The sequence below is a fragment of the Pseudophryne corroboree genome, unplaced genomic scaffold (genome assembly GCF_028390025.1).
Source record: "Pseudophryne corroboree isolate aPseCor3 unplaced genomic scaffold, aPseCor3.hap2 scaffold_445, whole genome shotgun sequence".
Classification (NCBI taxonomy): Eukaryota; Metazoa; Chordata; class Amphibia; order Anura; family Myobatrachidae; genus Pseudophryne; species Pseudophryne corroboree.
Genome location: NW_026970067.1, coordinates 364,823 through 389,546, shown reverse-complemented (window position 1 = coordinate 389,546; position 24,724 = coordinate 364,823). Strand labels below are relative to the sequence as shown.

At 46.9% G+C, this 24,724-nt stretch overlaps 24 non-coding genes and 1 pseudogene across 24 annotated transcripts; 18 read left to right on the top strand and 7 right to left on the bottom strand.

Annotated features, from left to right (window-relative positions):
• Window positions 1-1,536: 1,536 nt before the first annotated feature.
• LOC135026677 (U1 spliceosomal RNA) lies at window positions 1,537-1,700 on the top strand. Its single transcript, XR_010223273.1, has one exon. It is a non-coding gene; the product is annotated as a U1 spliceosomal RNA (small nuclear RNA).
• A 152-nt stretch (window positions 1,701-1,852) lies between these two features.
• LOC135026583 (U1 spliceosomal RNA) lies at window positions 1,853-1,987 on the top strand (annotated as a pseudogene).
• A 702-nt stretch (window positions 1,988-2,689) lies between these two features.
• Window positions 2,690-2,854, top strand: LOC135026482 (U1 spliceosomal RNA). The gene has a single exon (XR_010223099.1). It is a non-coding gene; the product is annotated as a U1 spliceosomal RNA (small nuclear RNA).
• Window positions 2,855-3,006: 152 nt separating this feature from the next.
• Window positions 3,007-3,169, top strand: LOC135026571 (U1 spliceosomal RNA). Its single transcript, XR_010223182.1, has one exon. It is a non-coding gene; the product is annotated as a U1 spliceosomal RNA (small nuclear RNA).
• A 670-nt stretch (window positions 3,170-3,839) lies between these two features.
• On the top strand, window positions 3,840-4,003 carry LOC135026668 (U1 spliceosomal RNA). Its single transcript, XR_010223265.1, has one exon. It is a non-coding gene; the product is annotated as a U1 spliceosomal RNA (small nuclear RNA).
• A 152-nt stretch (window positions 4,004-4,155) lies between these two features.
• LOC135026560 (U1 spliceosomal RNA) lies at window positions 4,156-4,319 on the top strand. The gene has a single exon (XR_010223174.1). It is a non-coding gene; the product is annotated as a U1 spliceosomal RNA (small nuclear RNA).
• A 668-nt stretch (window positions 4,320-4,987) lies between these two features.
• LOC135026472 (U1 spliceosomal RNA) lies at window positions 4,988-5,151 on the top strand. Its single transcript, XR_010223089.1, has one exon. It is a non-coding gene; the product is annotated as a U1 spliceosomal RNA (small nuclear RNA).
• Window positions 5,152-5,303: 152 nt separating this feature from the next.
• LOC135026595 (U1 spliceosomal RNA) lies at window positions 5,304-5,466 on the top strand. Its single transcript, XR_010223199.1, has one exon. It is a non-coding gene; the product is annotated as a U1 spliceosomal RNA (small nuclear RNA).
• A 671-nt stretch (window positions 5,467-6,137) lies between these two features.
• On the top strand, window positions 6,138-6,301 carry LOC135026562 (U1 spliceosomal RNA). The gene has a single exon (XR_010223176.1). It is a non-coding gene; the product is annotated as a U1 spliceosomal RNA (small nuclear RNA).
• A 6,627-nt stretch (window positions 6,302-12,928) lies between these two features.
• On the bottom strand, window positions 12,929-13,044 carry LOC135026646 (U5 spliceosomal RNA). The gene has a single exon (XR_010223242.1). It is a non-coding gene; the product is annotated as a U5 spliceosomal RNA (small nuclear RNA).
• Window positions 13,045-13,319: 275 nt separating this feature from the next.
• LOC135026619 (U5 spliceosomal RNA) lies at window positions 13,320-13,435 on the bottom strand. Its single transcript, XR_010223216.1, has one exon. It is a non-coding gene; the product is annotated as a U5 spliceosomal RNA (small nuclear RNA).
• Window positions 13,436-13,721: 286 nt separating this feature from the next.
• Window positions 13,722-13,837, bottom strand: LOC135026641 (U5 spliceosomal RNA). The gene has a single exon (XR_010223237.1). It is a non-coding gene; the product is annotated as a U5 spliceosomal RNA (small nuclear RNA).
• A 270-nt stretch (window positions 13,838-14,107) lies between these two features.
• LOC135026625 (U5 spliceosomal RNA) lies at window positions 14,108-14,223 on the bottom strand. The gene has a single exon (XR_010223222.1). It is a non-coding gene; the product is annotated as a U5 spliceosomal RNA (small nuclear RNA).
• A 144-nt stretch (window positions 14,224-14,367) lies between these two features.
• Window positions 14,368-14,530, top strand: LOC135026615 (U1 spliceosomal RNA). Its single transcript, XR_010223213.1, has one exon. It is a non-coding gene; the product is annotated as a U1 spliceosomal RNA (small nuclear RNA).
• A 4,812-nt stretch (window positions 14,531-19,342) lies between these two features.
• Window positions 19,343-19,455, bottom strand: LOC135026653 (U5 spliceosomal RNA). Its single transcript, XR_010223250.1, has one exon. It is a non-coding gene; the product is annotated as a U5 spliceosomal RNA (small nuclear RNA).
• Window positions 19,456-19,741: 286 nt separating this feature from the next.
• On the bottom strand, window positions 19,742-19,858 carry LOC135026656 (U5 spliceosomal RNA). The gene has a single exon (XR_010223253.1). It is a non-coding gene; the product is annotated as a U5 spliceosomal RNA (small nuclear RNA).
• A 270-nt stretch (window positions 19,859-20,128) lies between these two features.
• LOC135026636 (U5 spliceosomal RNA) lies at window positions 20,129-20,244 on the bottom strand. Its single transcript, XR_010223232.1, has one exon. It is a non-coding gene; the product is annotated as a U5 spliceosomal RNA (small nuclear RNA).
• Window positions 20,245-20,388: 144 nt separating this feature from the next.
• On the top strand, window positions 20,389-20,552 carry LOC135026678 (U1 spliceosomal RNA). The gene has a single exon (XR_010223274.1). It is a non-coding gene; the product is annotated as a U1 spliceosomal RNA (small nuclear RNA).
• A 152-nt stretch (window positions 20,553-20,704) lies between these two features.
• Window positions 20,705-20,867, top strand: LOC135026573 (U1 spliceosomal RNA). The gene has a single exon (XR_010223184.1). It is a non-coding gene; the product is annotated as a U1 spliceosomal RNA (small nuclear RNA).
• A 674-nt stretch (window positions 20,868-21,541) lies between these two features.
• Window positions 21,542-21,705, top strand: LOC135026465 (U1 spliceosomal RNA). The gene has a single exon (XR_010223082.1). It is a non-coding gene; the product is annotated as a U1 spliceosomal RNA (small nuclear RNA).
• Window positions 21,706-21,856: 151 nt separating this feature from the next.
• LOC135026553 (U1 spliceosomal RNA) lies at window positions 21,857-22,019 on the top strand. Its single transcript, XR_010223168.1, has one exon. It is a non-coding gene; the product is annotated as a U1 spliceosomal RNA (small nuclear RNA).
• A 674-nt stretch (window positions 22,020-22,693) lies between these two features.
• Window positions 22,694-22,857, top strand: LOC135026450 (U1 spliceosomal RNA). Its single transcript, XR_010223068.1, has one exon. It is a non-coding gene; the product is annotated as a U1 spliceosomal RNA (small nuclear RNA).
• Window positions 22,858-23,009: 152 nt separating this feature from the next.
• LOC135026567 (U1 spliceosomal RNA) lies at window positions 23,010-23,172 on the top strand. Its single transcript, XR_010223180.1, has one exon. It is a non-coding gene; the product is annotated as a U1 spliceosomal RNA (small nuclear RNA).
• A 671-nt stretch (window positions 23,173-23,843) lies between these two features.
• Window positions 23,844-24,007, top strand: LOC135026484 (U1 spliceosomal RNA). Its single transcript, XR_010223101.1, has one exon. It is a non-coding gene; the product is annotated as a U1 spliceosomal RNA (small nuclear RNA).
• Window positions 24,008-24,159: 152 nt separating this feature from the next.
• LOC135026594 (U1 spliceosomal RNA) lies at window positions 24,160-24,322 on the top strand. The gene has a single exon (XR_010223198.1). It is a non-coding gene; the product is annotated as a U1 spliceosomal RNA (small nuclear RNA).
• The last annotated feature ends 402 nt before the right edge of the window (window positions 24,323-24,724 follow it).

Genomic DNA, 24,724 nt, shown 5'->3' with positions numbered 1-24,724 from the left:
TTCACCTAATTCAGTAACGGCAATCCTGCCGTGGAATGAGCATGCTGAATCTTACCACAGATCCAGCGCATAATTGTCTACATGGAAGCAGGACACCCAATCCTGTTGGGAGCATACAGGACAAACAGAGCCTCTGTTTTCCTAATCTGAACCGTTCTGGTGACATAAATTTTCAAAGTTCTGACCACAGCCAGAGACTTTGACTCAACGAAGGTGTCAGTGGCCAAAGGCACCATGTGGAAAGATGAACCACCTTCGGCAGAAATAGTTGACGTGTCCTCAATTCTGCTCTATCTTCATGAAATATCAAATAAAGGCTCTTGTGATACTGCATGGTTTGTACTGTTTTCCATGTGCTCCCAGATCTTTCAAGCAAGAAGCATGGTCAAGAAAGTTCTGTTTGAAAAGAAACAACATTTACTGTCATTGTTATAGAATTTGGGAGAAAAAACAAGAAGAAATCTGCACTGTTGACGCACTGGACAGAATGAATGAATCATAAAATATAACCTTTATTAAGTATGTATTAAAATTGGATAAATATTAATATTATTATCCCAAACTGCAGTGAAACATAAAGGTTAAAATCACAGAACTAACATACATGTGCATAAGAAGAATAAAGAGATGTGAAAAAAAGGTTTAAAAAGCGTGTCCGTGTGTGATTATTTTTGAAGGCACAACCCTGGCGGGGTTGTTTATATAGATTTATATGTTGCTAATAATCACTTTCTAGCGTAATGTTATTAAATAGCTGTTAGTATCTATGTCGTCAGGTACCACTGGGTCGTATCCTATATACTCCTGTGGGAAACTTGACTGCATAATTTGTGTTTCCCCTGGTCGGCTCTCGTATAATTCAGATCTCTTTGTCTCAGGTCTCTCTCCAGCCTAGTTTGCTGTCTGTTTCCACTTCTCTTTTCTTGAGCCGCTGCCTTCTATGCCCTTGTGCACTCTCCAGACTTCTCCTGTCTGCTTACTTTGTGCCTTCCAACGCACAATGCAAACTACAGGTAGTGCTGCAGGGCCCACACCCTTTTACTTGCCTTACAGAGCAGCTCTGGAGCTGTTACAGTGCCCAGCTGCAGCAAGAAATCAGCTTGAATGCTTCAGGGGCTGGGGCATAGCCAACATGAGCCCCACACCGTCGGAGGGTGGAGGTGTTTAATGCAAACTAGGGGTCAGCCAAGCGCCGCAAAAGGCCGCCATGCCCTGCATGCCCCTTTTCTCTTTTCATATGCAGACGAGGGTTGAAGCCAACTTTGACCCACTGCTTGGATGACATCACCATATGCAAATCCATCTGCGGCAGGCCTTCCCCCAGGAATGCTTGCACTAGTTGTTGCATTTGGTTTGTTGTTTGGGGGTGCTTCAGTATTAGGCAGCCTTCTGCCCTCCCATGTTCATCTGAAAATATGTGTTCTCCCTGCAGTTGTTGTCCCCAGATGAGAGTTCCCTTGTGCTGCCTCAGTTGAATCTCCTTTACTTGACAGAGATGTGCCTGAGCAGCGGCCCTCCCCAGCCCTATCCCAAATCATACTTATTTTGCATAGGAGATACCATGGTCATGAAGATTGTTCTCCCAGGGTTAGGTTCATTCATTGCGTTCTGGGTATGCTGACCTCTGTGATTTCCCCAAATGTGGGAAACTCAAATGCATTATTTGTGGTAGTGGGGGACTGTGTTTGTGCTTTCCTCTGGTCAGCTCTGGTAAAAGTCAGATTTCTTTGTCTCAGATCTTCCTCTAGCCTTGTTCTTCTTTCAAGAGTTCCCTTGTGCTGCCTCAGTTGGATCTCCTTCACTTGACAGGGGGGTGCCCGAGCAGCGACCCTCCCCAGCTCTAGCCCAACTCCTACTTACCTGCCAGGTGAGATACTATGATCATGAAGTTGCTTCTCCCAGGGCAAGGCTCACCCATTGCACTCTGGGTGTGCTGCCCCTGCGATTTCCCCAAATATGGGAAACTTGATTGCATAATTTGTGTTTCCCCTAGTCGGCTCTCATATAATTCAGATCTCTTTGTCTCAGGTCTCTCTCCAGCCTAGTTTGCTGTCTGTTTCCACTTCTTTTTTCTTGAGCCCCTCCCTTCTATACCCTTGTGCACTATCCTGACTTCTCCTCCTGTCTGCTTACTTTGTGCCTTCCGATGCACAATGCAAACTACAGGTAGTGCTGCAGGGCCCACACCCTTTTACTTGCCTTACAGAGCAGCTCTGGAGCTGTTACAGTGCCAAGCTGCTGCAAGAAATCAGCTTGAATGCTTCAGGGGCTGGGGCATGGCCAACATGAGCCCCACACCGAAGTAGGGTGGGGGTGTTTAATGCGAACTAAGGGTCATCCAAGCGCCGCAAAAGGCCGCCATGCCCTGCATACCCCTTTTCTCTTTTCATATGCAGATGAGGGTTCCAGCCAACTTTGGCCCACTGCTTGGATGACATCACTGTATGCAAATCCGTCTTCTGCAGACCTTCCCCCAGGAATGCTTTTACTAGTTGTTGCATTTGGTTTGTTGTTTGGGGGTGCTTCAGTATTAGGCAGCCTTCTGCCCTCCCATGTTCATCTGAAAATATGTGTTCTCCCGGCAGTTGTTGTCCCCAGATGAGAGTTCCCTTGTGCTGCCTCAGTTGAATCTCCTTTACTTGACAGAGATGTGCCTGAGCAGCGGCCCTCCCCAGCCCTATCCCAAATCATACTTATTTTGCATAGGAGATACCATGGTCATAAAGATTGTTCTCCCAGGGTGAGGTTCATTTAATTGCATTCTGGGTATGCTGACCCCTGTGATTTCCCCAAATGTGGGAAACTCAACTGCATTATTTGTGGTAGTGGGGGACTGTGTTTGTGTTTTCCTCTGGTCAGCTCTGGTAAAAGTCAGATTTCTTTGTCTCAGATCTTCCTCTAGCCTTGTTCTTCTTTCGAGAGTTCCATTGTGCTGCCTCAGTTTGATCTCCTTCACTTGACAGGGGGGTACCCGAGCAGCGACCCTCCCCAGCTCTAGCCCAACTCCTACATAACTGCCAGGTGAGATACTATGATCATGAAGGTGCTTCTCCCAGGGCAAGGCTCACCCATTGCACTCTGGGTGTGCTGCTCCTGCGATTTCCCCAAATGTGGGAAACTTGACTGCATAATTTGTGTTTCCCCTGGTCGGCTCTCGTATAATTCAGATCTCTTTGTCTCAGGTCTCTCTCCAGCCTAGTTTGCTGTCTGTTTCCACTTCTCTTTTCTTGAGCCGCTGCCTTCTATGCCCTTGTGCACTCTCCTGACTTCTCCTGTCTGCTTACTTTGTGCCTTCCAACGCACAATGCAAACTACAGGTAGTGCTGCAGGGCCCACACCCTTTTACTTGCCTTTCAGAGCAGCTCTGGAGCTGTTACAGTGCCCAGCTGCTGCAAGAAATCAGCTTGAATGCTTCAGGGGCTGGGGCATAGCCAACATGAGCCCCACACCGACGGAGGGTGGAGGTGTTTAATGCGAACTAAGGGTCATCCAAGCGCCGCAAAAGGCCGCCATGCCCTGCATACCCCTTTTCTCTTTTCATATGCAGATGAGGGTTCCAGCCAACTTTGGCCCACTGCTTGGATGACATCACCGTATGCAAATACGTCTTCTGCAGACCTTCCCCCAGGAATGCTTGTACTAGTTGTTGCATTTGGTTTGTTGTTTGGGGTGCTTCAGTATTAGGCAGCCTTCTGCTCTCCCATGTTCATCTGAAAATATGTGTTCTCCCTGCAGTTGTTGTCCCCAGATGAGAGTTCTCTTGTGCTGCCTCAGTTGAATCTCCTTTACTTGACAGAGATGTGCCTGAGCAGCGGCCCTCCCCAGCCCTATCCCAAATCATACTTATTTTGCATAGGAGATACCATGGTCATGAAGATTGTTCTTCCAGGGTGAGGTTCATTCATTGCATTCTGGGTATGCTGACCCCTGTGATTTCCCCAAATGTGGGAAACTCGACTGCATTATTTGTGGTAGTGGGGGACTGTGTTTGTGCTTTCCTCTGGTCAGCTCTGGTAAAAGTCAGATTTCTTTGTCTCAGATCTTCCTCTAGCCTTGTTCTTTTTTTGAGAGTTTCCTTGTGCTGCCTCAGTTGGATTTCCTTCACTTGACAGGGGGGTGCCCGAGCAGCGACCCTCCCCAGCTCTAGCCCAACTCCTACTTACCTGCCAGGTGAGATACTATGATCAGGAAGGTGCTTCTCCCAGGGCAAGGCTCACCCATTGCACTCTGGGTGTGCTGCTCCTACGATTTCCCCAAATGTGGGACACTTGACTACATAATTTGTGTTTCCTCTGGTCGGCTACTCGTATAATTCAGATCTCTTTGTCTCAGGTCTCTCTCCAGCCTAGTTTGCTGTCTGTTTCCACTTCTCTTTTCTTGAGCCCCTGCCCTTGCCCTTGTGCACTCTCCTGACTTCTCCTGTCTGCTTACTTTGTGCCTTCCAACGCACAATGCAAACTACAGGTAGTGCTGCAGGGCCAACACCCTTTTACTTGCCTTACAGAGCAGCTCTGGAGCTGTTACAGTGCCCAGCTGCTGCAAGAAATCAGCTTGAATGCTTCAGGGGCTGGGGCATAGCGAACATGAGCCCCACACCGACGGAGGGTGGAGGTGTTTAATGCGAACTAAGGGTCATCCAAGCGCCGCAAAAGGCCGCCATGCCCTGCATACCCCTTTTCTCTTTTCATATGCAGATGAGGGTTCCAGCAAACTTTGGCCCACTGCTTGGATGACATCACCGTATGCAAATCCGTCTTCTGCAGACCTTTTCCCAGGAATGCTTGTACTAGTTGTTGCATTTGGTTTGTTGTTTGGGGGTGCTTCAGTATTAGGCAGCCTTCTGCTCTCCCATGTTCATCTGAAAATATGTGTTCTCCCTGCAGTTGTTGTCCCCAGATGAGAGTTCCCTTGTGCTGCCTCAGTTGAATCTCCTTTACTTGACAGAGATGTGCCTGAGCAGCGGCCCTCCCCAGCCCTATCCCAAATCATACTTATTTTGCATAGGAGATACCATTGTCATGAAGATTGTTCTCCCAGGGTGAGGTTCATTCATTGCATTCTGGGTATGCTGACCCCTGTCATTTCCCCAAATGTGGGAAACTCGACTGCATTATTTGTGGTAGTGGGGGACTGTGTTTGTGCTTTCCTCTGGTCAGCTCTGGTAAAAGTCAGATTTCTTTGTCTCAGATCTTCCTCTAGCCTTGTTCTTTTTTCGAGAGTTTCCTTGTGCTGCCTCAGTTGGATCTCCTTCACTTGACAGGGGGGTGCCCGAACAGCGACCCTCCCCAGCTCTAGCCCAACTCCTACTTACCTGCCAGGTGAGATACTATGATCAGGAAGGTGCTTCTCCCAGGGCAAGGCTCACCCAATGCACTCTGGGTGTGCTGCTCCTACGATTTCCCCAAATGTGGGACACTTGATTACATAATTTGTGTTTCCTCTGGTCGGCTCTCGTATAATTCAGATCTCTTTGTCTCAGGTCTCTCTCCAGCCTAGTTTGCTGTCTGTTTCCACTTCTCTTTTCTTGAGCCGCTCCCTTCTATGCCCTTGTGCACTATCCTGACTTCTCCCGTCTGCTTACTTTGTGCCTTCCAACGCACAATGCAAACTACAGGTAGTGCTGCAGGGCCCACACCCTTTTACTTGCTTTACAGAGCAGCTCTGGAGCTGTTACAGTGCCCAGCTGCTGCAAGAAATCAGCTTGAATGCTTCAGGGGCTGGGGCATAGCCAACATGAGCCCCACACCGAAGGAAGGTGGAGGTGTTTAATGCAAACTAGGGGTCATCCAAGCGCCGCAAAAGGCCGCCATGCCCTGCACACCCCTTTTTTATTTTCATATGCAGACGAGGGTTGAAGCCAACTTTGACCCACTGCTTGGATGACATCACCATATGCAAATCCATCTGCTGCAGGCCTTCCCCCAGGAATGCTTGCACTAGTAGTTGCATTTGGTTTGTTGTTTGGGGGTGCTTCAGTGTTAGGCAGCCTTCTGCCCTCCCATGTTCATCTGAAAATATGTGTTCTCCCTGCAGTTGTTGTCCCCAGATGAGAGTTCCCTTGTGTTGCCTCAGTTGAATCTCCTTTACTTGACAGAGATGTGCCTGAGCAGCGGCCCTCCCCAGCCCTATCCCAAATCATACTTATTTTGCATAGGAGATACCATGGTCATGAAGATTGTTCTCCCAGGGTGAGGTTCATTCATTGCACTCTGGGTATGCTGACCCCTGTGATTTCCCCAAATGTGGGAAACTCGACTGCATTATTTGTGGTAGTGGGGGACTGCGTTTGTGCTTTCCTCTGGTCAGCTCTGGTAAAAGTCAGATTTCTTTGTCTCAGATCTTCCTCTAGCCTTGTTCTTCTTTCGAGAGTTCCCTTGTGCTGCCTCAGTTGGATCTCCTTCACTTGACAGGGGGTGCCCGAGCAGCAATCCTCCACAGCTCTAGCCCAACTCCTACTTACCTGCCAGGTGAGATACTATGATGTTCACTGTTAGGGCAATCAGGATGTGGAATTCCCTGCCAGGGAAGGTGGTAATGGCGGACTCTGTAATTGGATTTAAAAAAGGAATGGATACATTTCTGAATGAAAAAGCTATCCAATGTTATAATACTTAAAATATCAACATGGTTAATCCGGGGGTAACATGAGTTATAGTAGCTAACTAGTCATAAAACATTATTCAGCAAGTATGTAGAATCATCACAACTTAAAACAGGTTGAACACGATGGGCAATTTGCCTCTATTCAACCTCAAAAACTATGTTACTATATGTTACTATATTACTATGTTACTGTAGTATACAGAACACCACAATGTAATGAGCAGTGATAGTGAGCACTGATGAGGATACTAGAACTGACACTGAGCAGCAAGATGCAGCACTGGACTATTAGTAATGTACTGTAGTATGCTGAGCACCACAATGCAGCACAAGACAATGAGCAGTGATACTGAGCACTGATGAGGATACTACTGAGAACTGACACTGAGCAGGAGAGACACACTACTAGTATTACTGAGCAGCAATAAGTAACCACTGATACTGAGCACTGATATTGAGATTTCCACTGAGAGAACATAGCCACGTCCTCTCCGCTCTCTCTTCAATGCACGAGTAAAAATGGCGGCAACGCGCAGCTCTTTATATGGAATCCGAATCTCGAGAGAATCCGACAGCGGGATGATGACATTTTCCCTTGTTCAGGTTTTCCGAGTCAGGCGGGAACAACCGAGCCTGCCTCGGACCAGTGTAAACCACGTGGAGTTCGTCGGGAATTCGGTTCTCGGAGAACCGAACCCGCTCCTCTCTACCTTATACCCATCAATTTTTTTATTTTCAATCTAAGCCCCTGCAGTTTTCTGTAAGCATCTGCTTCGCTATGATGATCAACAAGTCACAAGGGCAAACACTCAGGGCTTGAGGCGTAGATCTTAGGACCAGCTGCTACAAGCATGGCAGAGGTGTCACTATCACTGGTGACACCCAGACAGGTGGCGAAGGAGATTGTAATGCAGTGCGCGCAGATAAGCAGCGCAATGGTAAAAAGGAGGCATGGTTTCATAGGTAGGGGCGTGGCCTGGTGGCCTGAATCTACATTTTGTTGCTCCGGGTGTCCCGGGGGTTGGGGGCTGCACCCGGGGACTAGTGTGTGTGCGGTGCTGGCTCCTGCACAGTGACAGGGCATGGCCACCCAGCATGACGCCTCCATTCTTGACCATGCTGTAATTGCAGTCGCACTGCAGTTCAGCGTGATCATAAAAAATGGTGTAGCCTCCTGCTGGTGCAGACTGTATGTGCGCGCAGGAAGCCGCCACCATTTTTGTGATCACAGCGGCTGAATGTGATGTCATACAGCCGCTGTGACCACGCCCCCTGTGTCTCCTCCGTTGCAGACCCCATTTTGAAGCCTTGCCCCCGCACCGCTCCATCCCTGACTTGGAAATGGAGTGTTGCTGACCCCCCTCTCCCCCCCCCGCCCCGATTGACAGGCAGAGGCGATCGCATTCTCTGCGGGGTGCCGCAGAAAATGCAGGCACATGCGTATGCTCTTAGCAATTTTTGCAGTTGGATCGCTTATTGTGATTGCATTCCAACCTGAATCAGGCCCTATTACCTATCACAATGCGCTGCGGGCAGTACAAAATTGGGTTAATATAGGAGTAAAACTCCCAGACCTGTGCTCCTTAACTGTACCTGGTGGCTAGTGGAGCGGCTGCCCAGTAATCAGTGTCCACGCCAGTGCGCACACGGTCCACCCCCTACGGCCACGCTCCCCTTCATCAGCGGCCTCGTGATCCGGAAGGGCGGTGTGTGTGTGACTGACCTTAGGAAGAAACTGGAGCCTCCGCTGCAGTGACCCAGCAACCAGGGCACGGGAGTATACAGCGCCGCTGGGAGTGATGAAGCTGCAGTAAAGATGTCTATTAGACCTAGCCTGCTGCAGCCCTTGTAGATTCTCATAAAACAAGTTCTTCTTTTCTTGTCAAAATTAATAGCTAAGAATAGGCTGCCTGAGGCAGGCCCCTGTTAAGTGGCCTGCTACTGAAGGCACCAACTACAAACTGAGCTCCCTGTTCATGGAAGCGGGGTTATAGAGGAGGATGCGCTGAGCATCTTGGGAACAGTCAAAAGCTTTGAGCCGGTTGGTGCCTCAGATCAAGATCCTACTCTACACCCCAATGTGAATCCTTGTGGAGTCCAGTGTACCCCACAGAAGAAATTAATGTGTCACACCCATTGGCAGCAACCTTAGAATAGCTGCTGACGGGCACAATTGAGAAAGGAAGGGGGGGGGGGGACATTTGAATCCAGCACATAGATGCAATTCAAATATGTAATTTGTACCTTCCTATTTTAAAATATAATGGATGAACCTCACCCTGTGAGAACAATCTTCATGATCAAGAGATCTCATATGCAAAATAAGTATGAGTTGGGATAGGGCTGGGGAGGGTGGCTGCTCGGGCAGCCCCTCCCCCGTCAAGTTAAGGAGATTCAACTGAGGACGCACAAGGGAACTCTCGTCTGGGGACAACAACTGCAGGGAGACCACATCTGTTCAGATGAACATGGGAGGGTGGAAGGCTGCCTAATATTGAAGCACCATCAAATATCAAACCATATGCAACAACTAGTACAAGCATTCCTGGGGGAAGGTCTGCAGAAGACGGATTTGCATACGGTGATGTCATCCAAGATGTGGGCCAAAGTTGGCTGGAACCCTCATCTGCATATGAAAAGAGAAAAGGGGCATGCAGGGCATGGCGGCCTTTTGCGGTGCTTGGATGACCCCTAGTTCGCATTAAACACCCCCACCCTCCTTTGGTGTGGGGCTCATGTTGGCCATGCCCCATCCCCTGAAGCATTCAAGCTGATTTCTTGCAGCAGCTGGGCACTGTAACAGCTCCAGAGCTGTTCTGTAAGGCAAGTAAAAGGGTGTGGGCCCTGCAGCACCACCTGTAGTTCGCATTGTGCGTTGGAAGGCACAAAGTAAGCAGACGGGAGGAGAAGTCAGGATAGTGCGCAAGGGCATCCTTTTCTCTTAGTCCGTATAGGATGCTGGGGTCACATTAAGAACCATGGGGTATAGACGGGATCCGCAAGAGACATGGGCACTTTAAGACTTTCAAAGGGTGTGAACTGGCTCCTCCCTCTATGCCCCTCCTCCAGACTCCAGTTATAGGAACTGTGCCCAGGGAGACGGACATTTCGAGGAAAGGATTTATTGTTAAACTAAGGTGAGCATCTTACCAGCTCACACCTTAAGCATGCCGCAGAACGTGGCATTCAACAGAACACAAGCCAACGGCATGAACAATTGCAGCAAAAAGCTGACCAGAACCATAACATAACATGTGTATAACCACAAGTAATAACTGCAGACACAGTATGGACTGGGACGGGTACCCAGCATCCTCTACGGACTAAGAGAAAAGGATTTACCGGTAGGTATTAAAATCCTATTTTCTCATACGACCTAGAGGATGCTGGGGTCACATTAAGAACCATGGGGTTATACCAAAGCTCTTGAACGGGTGGGAGAGTGCGTACGACTCTGCAGCACCGAATGACCCAACTTGAGGTTATCATCAGCCAAGGTATCAAACTTGTAAAACTTAGCAAAAGTGTTTACTAAATAGCTGCTCGGCAAAGTTGCAATGCCGAGACTCCCCGACCAGCTGCCCAGGATGAACCCACCTTTCTAGTAGAATGGGTCTTCACCTAATTCAGTAACGGCAATCCTGCCATGGAATGAGCATGCTGAATCTTACCACAGATCCAGCGCATAATGGTCTACATGGAAGCAGGACACCCAATCCTGTTGGGAGCATACAGGACAAACAGAGCCTCTGTTTTCCTAATCTGAACCGTTCTGGTGACATAAATTTTCAAAGTTCTGACCACAGCCAGAGACTTTGACTCAACGAAGGTGTCAGTGGCCAAAGGCACCATGTGGAAAGATGAACCACCTTCGGCAGAAATTGTTGACGTGTCCTCAATTCTGCTCTATCTTCATGAAAGATCAAATAAAGGCTCTTGTGATACTGCATGGTTTGTACTGTTTTCCATGTGCTCCCAGATCTTTCAAGCAAGTAGCATGGTCAAGAAAGTTCTGTTTGAAAAGAAACAACATTTACTGTCATTGTTATAGAATTTGGGAGAAAAAACAAGAAGAAATCTGCACTGTTGACGCACTGGACAGAATGAATGAATCATAAAATATAACCTTTATTAAGTATGTATTAAAATTGGATAAATATTAATATTATTATCCCAAACTGCAGTGAAACATAAAGGTTAAAATCACAGAACTAACATACATGTGCATAAGAAGAATAAAGAGATGTGAAAAAAAGGTTTAAAAAGCGTGTCCGTGTGTGATTATTTTTGAAGGCACAACCCTGGCGGGGTTGTTTATATAGATATATATGTTGCTAATAATCACTTTCTAGCGTAATGTTATTAAATAGCTGTTAGTATCTATGTCGTCAGGTACCACTGGGTCGTATCCTATATACTCCCTTCACTCAATAGGGGTTACCTCCCGGGAAGCCATCCCCATTGGCGAATTTGTGGGGGTGATTGAGTATAACCGGTAAGCTAACCTCCAATTTGTGGGGTGCTTAGGTAGATGGGGATCACTTATTTCTCTGTGTCCCCTAAGACTATATTCCTAAATTCAATACCACAGGGGGATAGCTTTCTATATCGGATAAGGAATCACTTGATAGGGAAATCTCTATGCATCATGGAAAGATCATATTTATTAATATCCAAACTAAAAAAATGATGAATAGCTTTAATTTAGCTGTTTAGATATAGTTAATTGGCGAGATATACCAACAGGTGCGGTTGCCTTAAGGAATATGGCAATTCCAATATAAATAGCAGCCCTCCTTCATATAATCAGCCAGATCTTATTAAATCTGGTCCAGATATAGCCGTTCAGATATACTTAATTGACAACATATATCAATCGGTGGGGTTGCCTTAAGGAATATAGCAATTCCAATTCTCATATAAATAGCAACCTTCCTTCATATATTCAGCCAGATCTTATTTAATCTGATCTAGGCGTAGGCAATAATGCTTTCCTTAGAGGTATAGCCACCTCAATTCTTATTAGGAAGCAAAGTGTCTGTCATAATGGTTTATCCAATTCATCTAAGAAATAATATATTCCATGTGTCAGAGATTCATTACTCTCTATTTACACTGTTAAAGAGTTAATTCTTATTATGTTACAGTGTAATGAAATTATCATATAGGGAGATGTGGCAATTCCATGTGCTATATATATAATAACCCTTAGTGGTCCAGATTCCACAATGAGGAATTTTCTTATAAACCGCTGAAACACACAGCTGTTTGACTGACTTCCAAATATATCTATCTCACTTTGTAACAGTCTTATGATAGAGAAACTGTTACATATTCGGTCACTTAGTTATCTAAAGGTAAACAGACTCAGTGTGAGGGTAATATAATATATCAAATGCGCTGTCAATAATCGTGGTAACTGGTGTAATAATGTGGTATATTGAGTATGCTAGTAAGGCATATAACTGCTCTCCAGCCTTTAAGTGTTACCAATCAATTTGTTACACTGTAAAGGATTTATGGTGTCCTGTTAGGACATGCAGCTGCTAGGCTGACTCAAAGATTTATCCATTTGTAACAATTATGTAACAGTTATATACATGTTACTGGTATTACATAGAAATAGTATGACACAGGCCAGCAGTCCCATGTGTCTAGATTCCACAATAGGAGATTTTCTTTGTCTTATAAACTGCTGGAACACACAGCTGCTAGACTGACTTCAAATATATATATTACTTTGTAACAGTCTTATAGTAAAGAGACTGTTACACACTGTCATTTAGTTATCTCAAGGTTAGCAGATTCTGTGTGAGGATAGTGTTCTGTTAGAACATGCAGCTGCTAGGCTGACTCATAGAAAATGTATCCATTTGTAACAAATGACACATACAGCATTAAATTAATATCTATAGCAGCCCATGTGACATCTCTACTCTTATCATAATTGTCTGGTTATTGCCAATCTGGACAGCAGGAGTGATATATATTCACTAGTCCCAATATCCCATCATATAAATATACCCACACTGATATACTTTCTTATCAAGAGTTATTAGTAGCTATCTGTATGCACTTTAGACATTGTATCTGCTAAGTGACATCATATCTAGTGTATTCCTTTCTTATAGCTCAGCTTCTATTCCCTATTAGTGGAGACTAACAGCTAACATCATAATCATATATTTTTGTTTTATAACATTTCACATGAGTCAAATACACGCGGACACGCCGTGCCCTACACGTGTGTTTCACTGCATCTATGGCAACTTACATTAAAGCTAACAAGAAAGCACACTCGTTCTGTCTTTAAACTGATAAAAGAAACCCCAATAATATGGGGCATGCAAAAATTGAGATAAAACTCAGTTTTGCTCCTCTCCACGGAAATCTTTAATAAAAGGCGAAATATTTGTTAGTTCTGAAGAGAAACCAGAGCATGACCAAGATTCCACCTGTCGCCTGAGTGCCATGCCAGCAGTTCTCATTGAGCTCAAAGTGAGCACCCAATTTGAAAGAAAGATAGCAGATTTCTCACCAGGCTTCCCCTAGCTATAAACATGGTTTGTACTCTTTTCCATGTGTTCCCAGATCTTTCAAGCAATTAGTATAGTCAAGAAAGTTCTGTTTGAAAAGAAACAAACATTTACTGTCATTTCTATGCAAATGAGCTTACATTAAAGCACACTCGTTCTATCTTTAAACAGATAAAATAAAACCCCAATAAGATGGGGAATGCAAAATTTGAGATAAAACTCAGTTTTGCTCCTCTCCACGGAAATCTTTAGTAAAAGGCGAAAGATTTGTTCGTTCTGAAGAGAAACCAGAGCATGACCAAGATTCCACCTGTCGCCTGAGTGCCATGCCAGCAGTCCTCATTCAGCTCAAAGTGAGCACCCAATTTGAAAGAAAGAAAGCAGATTTCTCACCAGGCTTCCCCTTGCTATAAGCATGGTTTGTACTCTTTTCCATGTGCTCCCAGATCTTTCAAGCAAGTAGCATGGTCAAGAAAGTTCTGTTTGAAAAGAAACAGACATTTACTGTCATTGTTATACAAATAAACTTACATTAAAGCCAACAAGAAAGCACACTCATTCTGTCCTTAAACTGATAAAAGAAACCCCAATAATATGGGGCATGCAAAAATTGAGATAAAACTCAGTTTTGCTCCTCTCCACGGAAATCTTTAATAAATGGCGAAAGATTTGTTCATTCTGAAGAGAAACCAGAGCATGACCAAGATTCCACCTGTCGCCTGAGTGCCATGCCAGCAGTCCTCATTCAGATCAAAGTGAGCGCCCAATTTGAAAGAAAGCAGATTTCTCACCTGGCTTCTCCTTGCTATAAGCATGGTTTGTACTGTATTCCATGTGCTCCCAGATCTTTCAAGCAAGTAGCATGGTCAAGAAAGTTCTGTTTGAAAAGAAACAAACATTTACTGTAATTTCTATGCAAATGAGCTTTCATTAAAGCACACTCATTCTATCTTTAAACCGATAAAAGAAAATCCAAAAAGATGGGGCATGCAAAAATTGAGGTAAAACTCAGTTTTGCTCCTCTCCACGGAAATCTTTAGTAAAAGGCGAAAGATTTGTTCGTTCTGAAGAGAAGCCAGAGCATGACCAAGATTTTCATCTGAAAATATGTGTTCTCCCTGCAGTTGTTGTCCCCAGATGAGAGTTCCCTTGTGCTGCCTCAGTTGAATCTCCTTTACTTGACAGAGATGTGCCTGAGCAGCGGCCCTCCCCAGCCCTATCCCAAATCATACTTATTTTGCATAGGAGATACCATGGTCATGAAGATTGTTCTCCCAGGGTGAGGTTCATTCATTGCATTCTGGGTATGCTGACCCCTGTGATTTCCCCAATGTGGGAAACTCGACTGCATTATTTGTGGTAGTGGGGGACTGTGTTTGTGCTTTCCTCTGGTCAGCTCTGGTAAAAGTCAGATTTCTTTGTCTCAGATCTTCCTCTAGCCTTGTTCTTCTTTCGAGAGTTCCCTTGTGCTGCCTCAGTTGGATCTCCTTCACTTGACAGGGGGTGCCCGAGCAGCAATCCTCCACAGCTCTAGCCCAACTCCTACTTACCTGCCAGGTGAGATACTATGATCTTCACTGTTAGGGCAATCAGGATGTGGAATTCCCTGCCAGGGAAGGTGGTAATGGCGGACTCTGTAATTGGATTTAAAAAAGGAATGGATACATTTCTGAATGAAAAAGCTATCTAAGGTTATAATACTTAAAATATCAACATGGTTAATCCGGGGGTAACATGAGTTATAGTAGCTAACTAGTCATAAAACATTATTCAGCAAGTATGTAGAATCATCACAACTTAAAACAGGTTGAACACGATGGGCAATTTGCCTCTATTCAACCTCAAAAACTATGTTACTATATGTTACTATATTACTATGTTACTGTAGTATACAGAAAACCAAAATGCAATGAACAGTGATAGTGAGCACTGATGAGGATACTAGAACTGACACTGAGCAGCAAGATGCAGCACTGGACTATTAGTAATGTACTGTAGTATGCTGAGCACCACAATGCAGCACAAGACAATGAGCAGTGATACTGAGCACTGATGAGGATACTACTGAGAACTGACACTGAGCAGGAGAGACACACTACTAGTATTACTGAGCAGCAATAAGTAACCACTGATACTGAGCACTGATATTGAGATTTCCACTGAGAGAACATAGCCACGTCCATTCCGCTCTCTCTTCAATGCACGAGTAAAAATGGCGGCAACGCGCAGCTCTTTATATGGAATCCGAATCTCGCGAGAATCCGACAGCGGGATGATGACATTTTCCCTTGTTCAGGTTTTGCGAGTCAGGCGGGAACAACCGAGCCTGCCTCGGACCAGTGTAAACAACGTGGAGTTCGTGGGGAATTCGGTTCTCGGAGAACCGAACCCGCTCCTCTCTACCTTATACCAATCAATTTTTTTATTTTCAATCTAAGCCCCTGCAGTTTTCTGTAAGCATCTGCTTCGCTATGATGATCAACAAGTCACAAGGGCAAACACTCAGGGCTTGAGGCGTAGATCTTAGGACCAGCTGCTACAAGCATGGCAGAGGTGTCACTATCACTGGTGACACCCAGAGAGGTGGCGAGGGAGATTGTAATGCAGTGCGCGCAGATAAGCAGCGCAATGGTAAAAAGGAGGCATGGTTTCATAGGTAGGGGCGTGGCCTGGTGGCCTGAATCTACATTTTGTTGCTCCGGGTGTCCCGGGGGTTGGGGGCTGCACCCGGGGACTAGTGTGTGAGCGGTGCTGGCTCCTGCACAGTGAAAGGGCATGGCCACCCAGCATGACGCCTCCCTTCTTGACCATGCTGTAATTGCAGTCGCACTGCAGTTCAGCGTGATCATAAAAAATGGTGTAGCCTCCTGCTGGTGCAGACTGTATGTGCGCGCAGGAAGCCGCCACCATTTTTGTGATCACAGCGGCTGAATGTGATGTCATACAGCCGCTGTGACCACGCCCCCTGTGTCTACTCCGTTGCAGACCCCATTTTGAAGCCTTGCCCCGCACCGCTCCATCCCTGACTTGGAAATGGAGTGTTGCTGACCCACCTATCCCCCCCTGCCCCGATTGACAGGCAGAGGCGATCGCATTCTCTGCGGGGTGCCGCAGAAAATGCAGGCACATGCGTATGCTCTTAGCAATTTTTGCAGTTGGATCGCTTATTGTGATTGCAATCCAACCTGAATCAGGCCCTATTACCTATCACAATGCGCTGCGGGCAGTACAAAATTGGATTAATATAGGAGAAAAACCCCCAGACCTGTGCTCCTTAACTGTACCTGGTGGCTAGTGGAGCGGCTGCCCAGTAATCAGTGTCCACGCCAGTGCGCACACGGTCCACCCCCTACGGCCACGCTCCCCTTCATCAGCGGCCTCGTGATCCGGAAGGGTGGTGTGTGTGTGACTGACCTTAGGATGAAACCGGACCCTCCGCTGCAGTGACCCAGCAACCAGGGCACGGGAGTATACAGCGCCGCTGGGAGTGATGAAGCTGCAGTAAAGATGTCTATTAGACCTAGCCTGCTGCAGCCCTTGTAGATTCTCATAAAACAAGTTCTTCTTTTCTTGTCAAAATTTATAGCTAAGAATAGGCTGCCTGAGGCAGGCCCCTGTTAAGTGGCCTGCTACTGAAGGCACCAACTACAAACTGAGCTCCCTGTTCATGGAAGCGGGGTTATAGAGGAGAATGCACTGAGCATCTTGGGAACAGTCAAAAGCTTTGAGCCGGTTGGTGCCTCAGATCAAGATCCTACTCTACACCCCAATGTGAATCCTTGTGGAGTCCAGTGTACCCCACAGAAGAAATTAATGTGTCACACCCATTGGCAGCAACCTTAGAATAGCTGCTGACGGGCACAATTGAGAAAGGAAGGGGGGGGGGGGACATTTGAATCCAGCACATAAATGCAATTCAAATATGTAATTTGTACCTTCCTATTTTAAAATATAATGGATGAACCTCACCCTGTGAGAACAATCTTCATGATCAAGAGATCTCATATGCAAAATAAGTATGAGTTGGGATAGGGCTGGGGAGGGTGGCTGCTCGGGCAGCCCCTCCCCCGTCAAGTTAAGGAGATTCAACTGAGGAAGCACAAGGGAACTCTCGTCTGGGGACAACAACTGCAGGGAGACCACATCTTTTCAGATGAACATGGGAGGGCGGAAGGCTGCCTAATACTGAAGCACCATCAAATATCAAACCATATGCAACATCTAGTACAAGCCTTCCTGGGGGAAGGTCTGCAGCAGACGGATTTGCATACAGTGATGTTATTCAAGCAGTGGGCCAAAGTTGGCTGGAACCCTCATCTGCATATGAAAAGAGAAAAGGGGCGTGCAGGGCATGGCGGCCTTTTGCAGTGCTTGGATGACCCCTAGTTCTCATTAAACACCCCCACCCTCCTTTGGTGTGGGGCTCATGTTGGCCATGCCCCATCCCCTGAAGCATTCAAGCTGATTTCTTGCAGCAGCTGGGCACTGTAACAGCTCCAGAGCTGTTCTGTAAGGCAAGTAAAAGGGTGTGGGCCCTGCAGCACCACCTGTAGTTTGCATTGTGCGTTGGAAGGCACAAAGTAAGCAGACGGGAGGAGAAGTCAGGATAGTGCGCAAGGGCATCCTTTTCTCTTAGTCCGTAGAGGATGCTGGGGTCACATTAAGAACCATGGGGTATAGACGGGATCCGCAAGAGACATGGGCACTTTAAGACTATCAAAGGGTGTGAACTGGCTCCTCCCTCTATGCCCCTCCTCCAGACTCCAGTTATAGGAACTGTGCCCATGGAGACGGACATTTCGAGGAAAGGATTTATTGTTAAACTAAGGTGAGCATCTTACCAGCTCACACCTTAAGCATGCCGCAGAACGTGGCATTCAACAGAACACAAGCCAACGGCATGAATAATTGCAGCAAAAAGCTGACCAGAACCATAACACAACATGTGTATAACCACAAGTAATAACTGCAGACACAGTATGGACTGGGACGGGTGCCCAGCATCCTCTACAGACTAAGAGAAAAGGATTTACCGGTAGGTATTAAAATCCTATTTTCTCATACGACCTAGAGGATGCTGTGGTCACATTAAGAACCATGGGGTTATACCAAAGCTCTTGAACGGGTGGAAGAGTGCGTACGACTCTGCAGCACCGAATGACCCAACTTGAGGTTATCATCGGCCAAGGTATCAAACTTGTAAAACTTAGCAAAAGTGTTTACTAAATAGCTGCTCGGCAAAGTTGCAATGCCGAGACTCCCCGACCAGCTGCCCAGGATGAACCCACCTTTCTAGTAGAATGGGTCTTCACCTAATTCAGTAACGGCAATCCTGCCATGGAATGAGCATGCTGAATCTTACCACAGATCCAGCGCATAATGGTCTACATGGAAGCAGGACACCCAATCCTGTTGGGAGCATACAGGACAAACAGAGCCTCTGTTTTCCTAATCTGAACCGTTCTGGTGACATAAATTTTCAAAGTTCTGACCACAGCCAGAGACTTTGACTCAACGAAGGTGTCAGTGGCCAAAGGCACCATGTGGAAAGATGAACCACCTTCGGCAGAAATTGTTGACGTGTCCTCAATTCTGCTCTATCTTCATGAAAGATCAAATAAAGGCTCTTGTGATACTGCATGGTTTGTACTGTTTTCCATGTGCTCCCAGATCTTTCAAGCAAGTAGCATGGTCAAGAAAGTTCTGTTTGAAAAGAAACAAACATTTACTGTCATTGTTATGCAAATAAACTTACATTAAAGCTAACCAGAAAGCACACTCGTTCTGTCTTTAAACTGATAAAAGAAACCCCAATAATATGGGCATACCTCCCAACTTTGTCGGCTCGCAAAGAGGGACACACGCGCGGCGAAGTCGCACGCGCTCCCAAAAAGGGCGTGGCCTAAGTAAAAAGGGGCATGGCTTCGCGGGAGGACCCGCGATCGCGAGTCACGCCCCCGTTTTCGGCACTGAGGGGGCATGCCCAGCGCTCTGTGAGCCGCTGGCATGCCACCTCTCCCTCTGACTTCAGTGAATAGACGCTGTGCGCACAGCGACTATTCACCGCTGCTCTGCTAAGCAGGGCAGCGACAGACAGAGCCTCCCAACTGTCCTCCCCACCGCGGGACACTGCGGCCCGCAGGTGGGACAGCGGGACAGTCCCCAAAAAACGGGACTGTCCCGCGAAAATCGGGACAGTTGGGAGGTATGATATGGGGCATGCAAAAATTGAGATAAAACTCAGTTTTGCTCCTCTCCACGGAAATCTTTAGTAAAAGGCGAAAGATTTGTTCGTTCTGAAGAGAAACCAGAGCATGACCAAGATTCCACCTGTCGCCTGAGTGCCATGCCAGCAGTCCTCATTCAGCTCAAAGTGAGCACCCAATTTGAAAGAAAGAAAGCAGATTTCTCACCAGGCTTCCCCTTGCTATAAACATGGTTTGTACTCTTTTCCATGTGCTCCCAGATCTTTCAAGCAATTAGTATGGTCAAGAAAGTTCTGCTTGAAAAGAAACAGACATTTATTGTCATTGTTATGCAAATAAACTTACATTAAAGCTAACAAGAAAGCACACTCGTTCTGTCTTTAAACTGATAAAAGAAACCCCAATAATATGGGGCATGCAAAAATTGAGATAAAACTCAGTTTTGCTCCTCTCCACGGATAATCTTTAATAAAAGGCGAAAGATTTGTTCATTCTGAAGAGAAACCAGAGCATGACCAAGATTCCACCTGTCGCCTGAGTGCTGTGCCAGCAGTCCTCATTCAGATCAAAGTGAGCGCCCAATTTGAAAGAAAGCAGATTTCTCACCTGGCTTCTCCTTGCTATAAGCATGGTTTGTACTGTATTCCATGTGCTCCCAGATCTTTAAAGCAAGTAGCATTGTCAAGAAAGTTCTGTTTGAACATAAATAAACATTTACTGTCATTTCTATGCAAATGAGCTTACATTAAAGCACACTCATTCTATCTTTAAACCGGTAAAAGAAACCCCAAAAAGATGGGGCATGCAAAAATTGAGATAAAACTCGGTTTTGCTCCTCTCCACGGAAATCTTTAGTAAGAGGCGAAAGATTTGTTCGTTCTAAAGAGAAACCAGAGCATGACCAAGATTTTTATCTGAAAATATGTGTTCTCCCTGCAGTTGTTGTCCCCAGATGAGAGTTCCCTTGTGCTGCCTCAGCTGAATCTCCTTTACTTGACAGAGATGTGCCTGAGCAGCGGCCCTCCCCAGCCCTATCCCAAATCATACTTATTTTGCATAGGCGATACCATGGTCATGAAGATTGTTCTCCCAGGGTGAGGTTCATTCATTGCATTCTGGGTATGCTGACCCCTGTGATTTCCCCAAATGTGGGAAACTCGACTGCATTATTTGTGGTAGTGGGGGACTGTGTTTGTGCTTTCCTCTAGTCAGCTCTGGTAAAAGTCAGATTTATTTGTCTCAGATCTTCCTCTAGCCTTGTTCTTCTTTCGAGAGTTCCCTTGTGCTGCCTAAGTTGGATCTCTTTCACTTGACAGGGGGGTGCCCGAGTAGCGACCCTCCCCAGCTCTAGCCCAACTCCTACTTACCTGCCAGGTGAGATACTATGATCATGAAGGTGCTTCTCCCAGGGCAAGGCTCACCCATTGCACTCTGGGTGTGGTGCCCCTGCGATTTCCCCAAATGTGGGAAGCTTGACTGCATAATTTGTGTTTCCCCTGGTCGGCTCTCGTATAATTCAGATCTCTTTGTCTCAGGTCTCTCTCCAGCCTAGTTTGCTGTCTGTTTCCACTTCTTTTTTCATGAGCCCCTCCCTTTTATACCCTTGTGCACTATCCTGACTTCTCCTCTTGTCTGCTTATTTTGTGCCTTCCAATGCACAATGCAAACTACAGGTAGTGCTGCAGGGCCCACACCCTTTTACTTGCCGTACAGAGCAGCTCTGGAGCTGTTACAGTGCCCAGCTGCTGCAAGAAATCAGCTTGAATGCTTCAGGGGCTGGGGCATAGCCAACATGAGCCCCACACCGAAGGAGGGTGGAGGTGTTTAATGCGAACTAGGGGTCATCCAAGCGCCGCAAAAGGCCGCTATGCCCTGCACGCCCCTTTTCTCTTTTCATATGCAGACGAGGGTTGAAGCCAACTTTGACCCACTGCTTGGATGACATCACCGTATGCAAATCCATCTGCTGCAGGCCTTCCCCCAGGAATGCTTGCACTAGTTGTTGCATTTGGTTTGTTGTTTGGGGGTGCTTCATTATTAGGCAGCCTTCTGCCCTCCCATGTTCATCTGAAAATATGTGTTCTCCCTGCAGTTGTTGTCCCCAGATGAGAGTTCCCTTGTGCTGCCTCATTTGAATCTCCTTTACTTGACAGAGATGTGCCTGAGCAGCGGCCCTCCGCAGCCATATCCCAAATCATACTTATTTTGCATAGGAGATACCATTGTTATGAAGATTGTTCTCCCAGGGTGCGGTTCATTCATTGCACTCTGGGTATGCTGACCCCTGTGATTTCCCCAAATGTGGGAAACTCGACTGCATTATTTGTGGTAGTGGTGGACTGTGTTTGTGCTTTCCTCTGGTCAGCTCTGGTAAAAGTCAGATTTCTTTGTCTCAGATCTTCCTCTAGCCTTGTTCTTCTTTCGAGAGTTCCTTTGTGCTGCCTCAGTTGGATCTCCTTCACTTGACAGGGGGTGCCCGAGCAGCGACCCTCCCCAGCTCTAGCCCAACTCCTACTTACCTGCCAGGTGAGATACTATGATCATGAAGGTGCTTCTCCAAGGGCAAGGCTCACCCATTGCACTCTGGGTGTGCTGCTCCTGCGATTTCCCCAAATGTGGGAAACTTGACTGCATAATTTGTGTTTCCCCTGGTCAGGTCTCGTATAATTCAGATATCTTTGTCTCAGGTCTCTCTCCAGCCTAGTTTGCTGTCTGTTTCCACTTCTCTTTTCTTGAGCCGCTCCCTTCTATGCCCTTGCGCACTATCCTGACTTCTCCTCCTTTCTGCTTACTTTGTGCCTTCCAACGCACAATGCGAACTACAGGTAGTGCTGCAGGGCCCACACCCTTTTACTTGCCTTACAGAGCAGCTCTGGAGCTGTTACAGTGCCCAGCTGCTGCAAGAAATCAGCTTGAATGCTTCAGGGGCTGGGGCATAGCCAACATGAGCCCCACACCGAAGGAGGGTGGAGGTGTTTAATGCAAACTAGGGGTCAGCCAAGTGCCGCAAAAGGCCACCATGCCCTGCACGCCCCTTTTCTCTTTTCATATGCAGACGAGGGTTGAAGCCAACTTTGACCCACTGCTTGGATGACATCACCATATGCAAATCTATCTGCTGCAGGCCTTCCCCCAGGAATGCTTGCACTAGTTGTTGCATTTGGTTTGTTGTTTGGGGGTGCTTCAGTATTAGGCAGCCTTCTGCTCTCCCATGTTCATCTGAAAATATGTGTTCTCCCTGCAGTTGTTGTCCCCAGATGAGAGTTCCCTTGTGCTGCCTCAGTTGAATCTCCTTTACTTGACAGAGATGTGCCTGAGCAGCGGCCCTCCCCAGCCCTATCCCAAATCATACTTATTTTGCATAGGAGATACCATGGTCATAAAGATTGTTCTCCCAGGGTGAGGTTCATTCATTGCATTCTGGGTATGCTGACCCCTGTGATTTCTCCAAATGTGGGAAACTCAACTGCATTATTTGTGGTAGTGGGGGACTGTGTTTGTGTTTTCCTCTGGTCAGCTCTGGTAAAAGTCAGATTTCTTTGTCTCAGATCTTCCTCTAGCCTTGTTCTTCTTTCGAGAGTTCCATTGTGCTGCCTCAGTTTGATCTCCTTCACTTGACAGGGGGGTACCCGAGCAGCGACCCTCCCCAGCTCTAGCCCAACTCCTACATACCTGCCAGGTGAGATACTATGATCATGAAGGTGCTTCTCCCAGGGCAAGGCTCACCCATTGCACTCTGGGTGTGCTGCTCCTGTGATTTCCCCAAATGTGGGAAACTTGACTGCATAATTTGTGTTTCCCCTGGTCGGCTCTCGTATAATTCAGATCTCTTTGTCTCAGGTCTCTCTCCAGCCTAGTTTGCTGTCTGTTTCCACTTCTCTTTTCTTGAGCCGCTGCCTTCTATGCCCTTGTGCACTCTCCTGACTTCACCTGTCTGCTTACTTTGTGCCTTCCAACGCACAATGCAAACTACAGGTAGTGCTGCAGGGCCAACACCCTTTTACTTGCCTTACAGAGCAGCTCTGGAGCTGTTACAGTGCCCAGCTGCTGCAAGAAATCAGCTTGAATGCTTCAGGGGCTGGGGCATAGCCAACATGAGCCCCACACCGACGGAGGGTGGAGGTGTTTAATGCTAACTAAGGGTCATCCAAGCGCCGCAAAAGGCCGCCATGCCCTGCATACCCCTTTTCTCTTTTCATATGCAGATGAGGGTTCCAGCCAACTTTGGCCCACTGCTTGGATGACATCACCGTATGCAAATCCGTCTTCTGCAGACCTTTTCCCAGGAATGCTTGTACTAGTTGTTGCATTTGGTTTGTTGTTTGGGGGTGCTTCAGTATTAGGCAGCCTTCTGCTCTCCCATGTTCATCTGAAAATATGTGTTCTCCCTGCAGTTGTTGTCCCCAGATGAGAGTTCCCTTGTGCTGCCTCAGTTGAATCTCCTTTACTTGACAGAGATGTGCCTGAGCAGCGGCCCTCCCCAGCCCTATCCCAAATCATACTTATTTTGCATAGGAGATACAATTGTCATGAAGATTGTTCTCCCATAGTGAAGTTCATTCATTGCATTCTGGGTATGCTGACCCCTGTGATTTCCCCAAATGTGGGAAACTCCACTGCATTATTTGTGGTAGTGGGGGACTGTGTTTGTGCTTTCCTCTGGTCAGCTCTGGTAAAAGTCAGATTTCTTTGTCTCAGATCTTCCTCTAGCCTTGTTCTTTTTTCGAGAGTTTCCTTGTGCTGCCTCAGTTGGATCTCCTTCACTTGACAGGGGGGTGCCCGAACAGCGACCCTCCCCAGCTCTAGCCCAACTCCTACTTACCTGCCAGGTGAGATACTATGATCAGGAAGGTGCTTCTCCCAGGGCAAGGCTCACCCAATGCACTCTGGGTGTGCTGCTCCTACGATTTCCCCAAATGTGGGACACTTGATTACATAATTTGTGTTTCCTCTGGTCGGCTCTCGTATAATTCAGATCTCTTTGTCTCAGGTCTCTCTCCAGCCTAGTTTGCTGTCTGTTTCCACTTCTCTTTTCTTGAGCCGCTCCCTTCTATGCCCTTGTGCACTATCCTGACTTCTCCCGTCTGCTTACTTTGTGCCTTCCAACGCACAATGCAAACTACAGGTAGTGCTGCAGGGCCCACACCCTTTTACTTGCTTTACAGAGCAGCTCTGGAGCTGTTACAGTGCCCAGCTGCTGCAAGAAATCAGCTTGAATGCTTCAGGGGCTGGGGCATAGCCAACATGAGCCCCACACCGAAGGAAGGTGGAGGTGTTTAATGCGAACTAGGGGTCATCCAAGCGCCGCAAAAGGCCGCCATGCCCTGCACACCCCTTTTTTATTTTCATATGCAGACGAGGGTTGAAGCCAACTTTGAC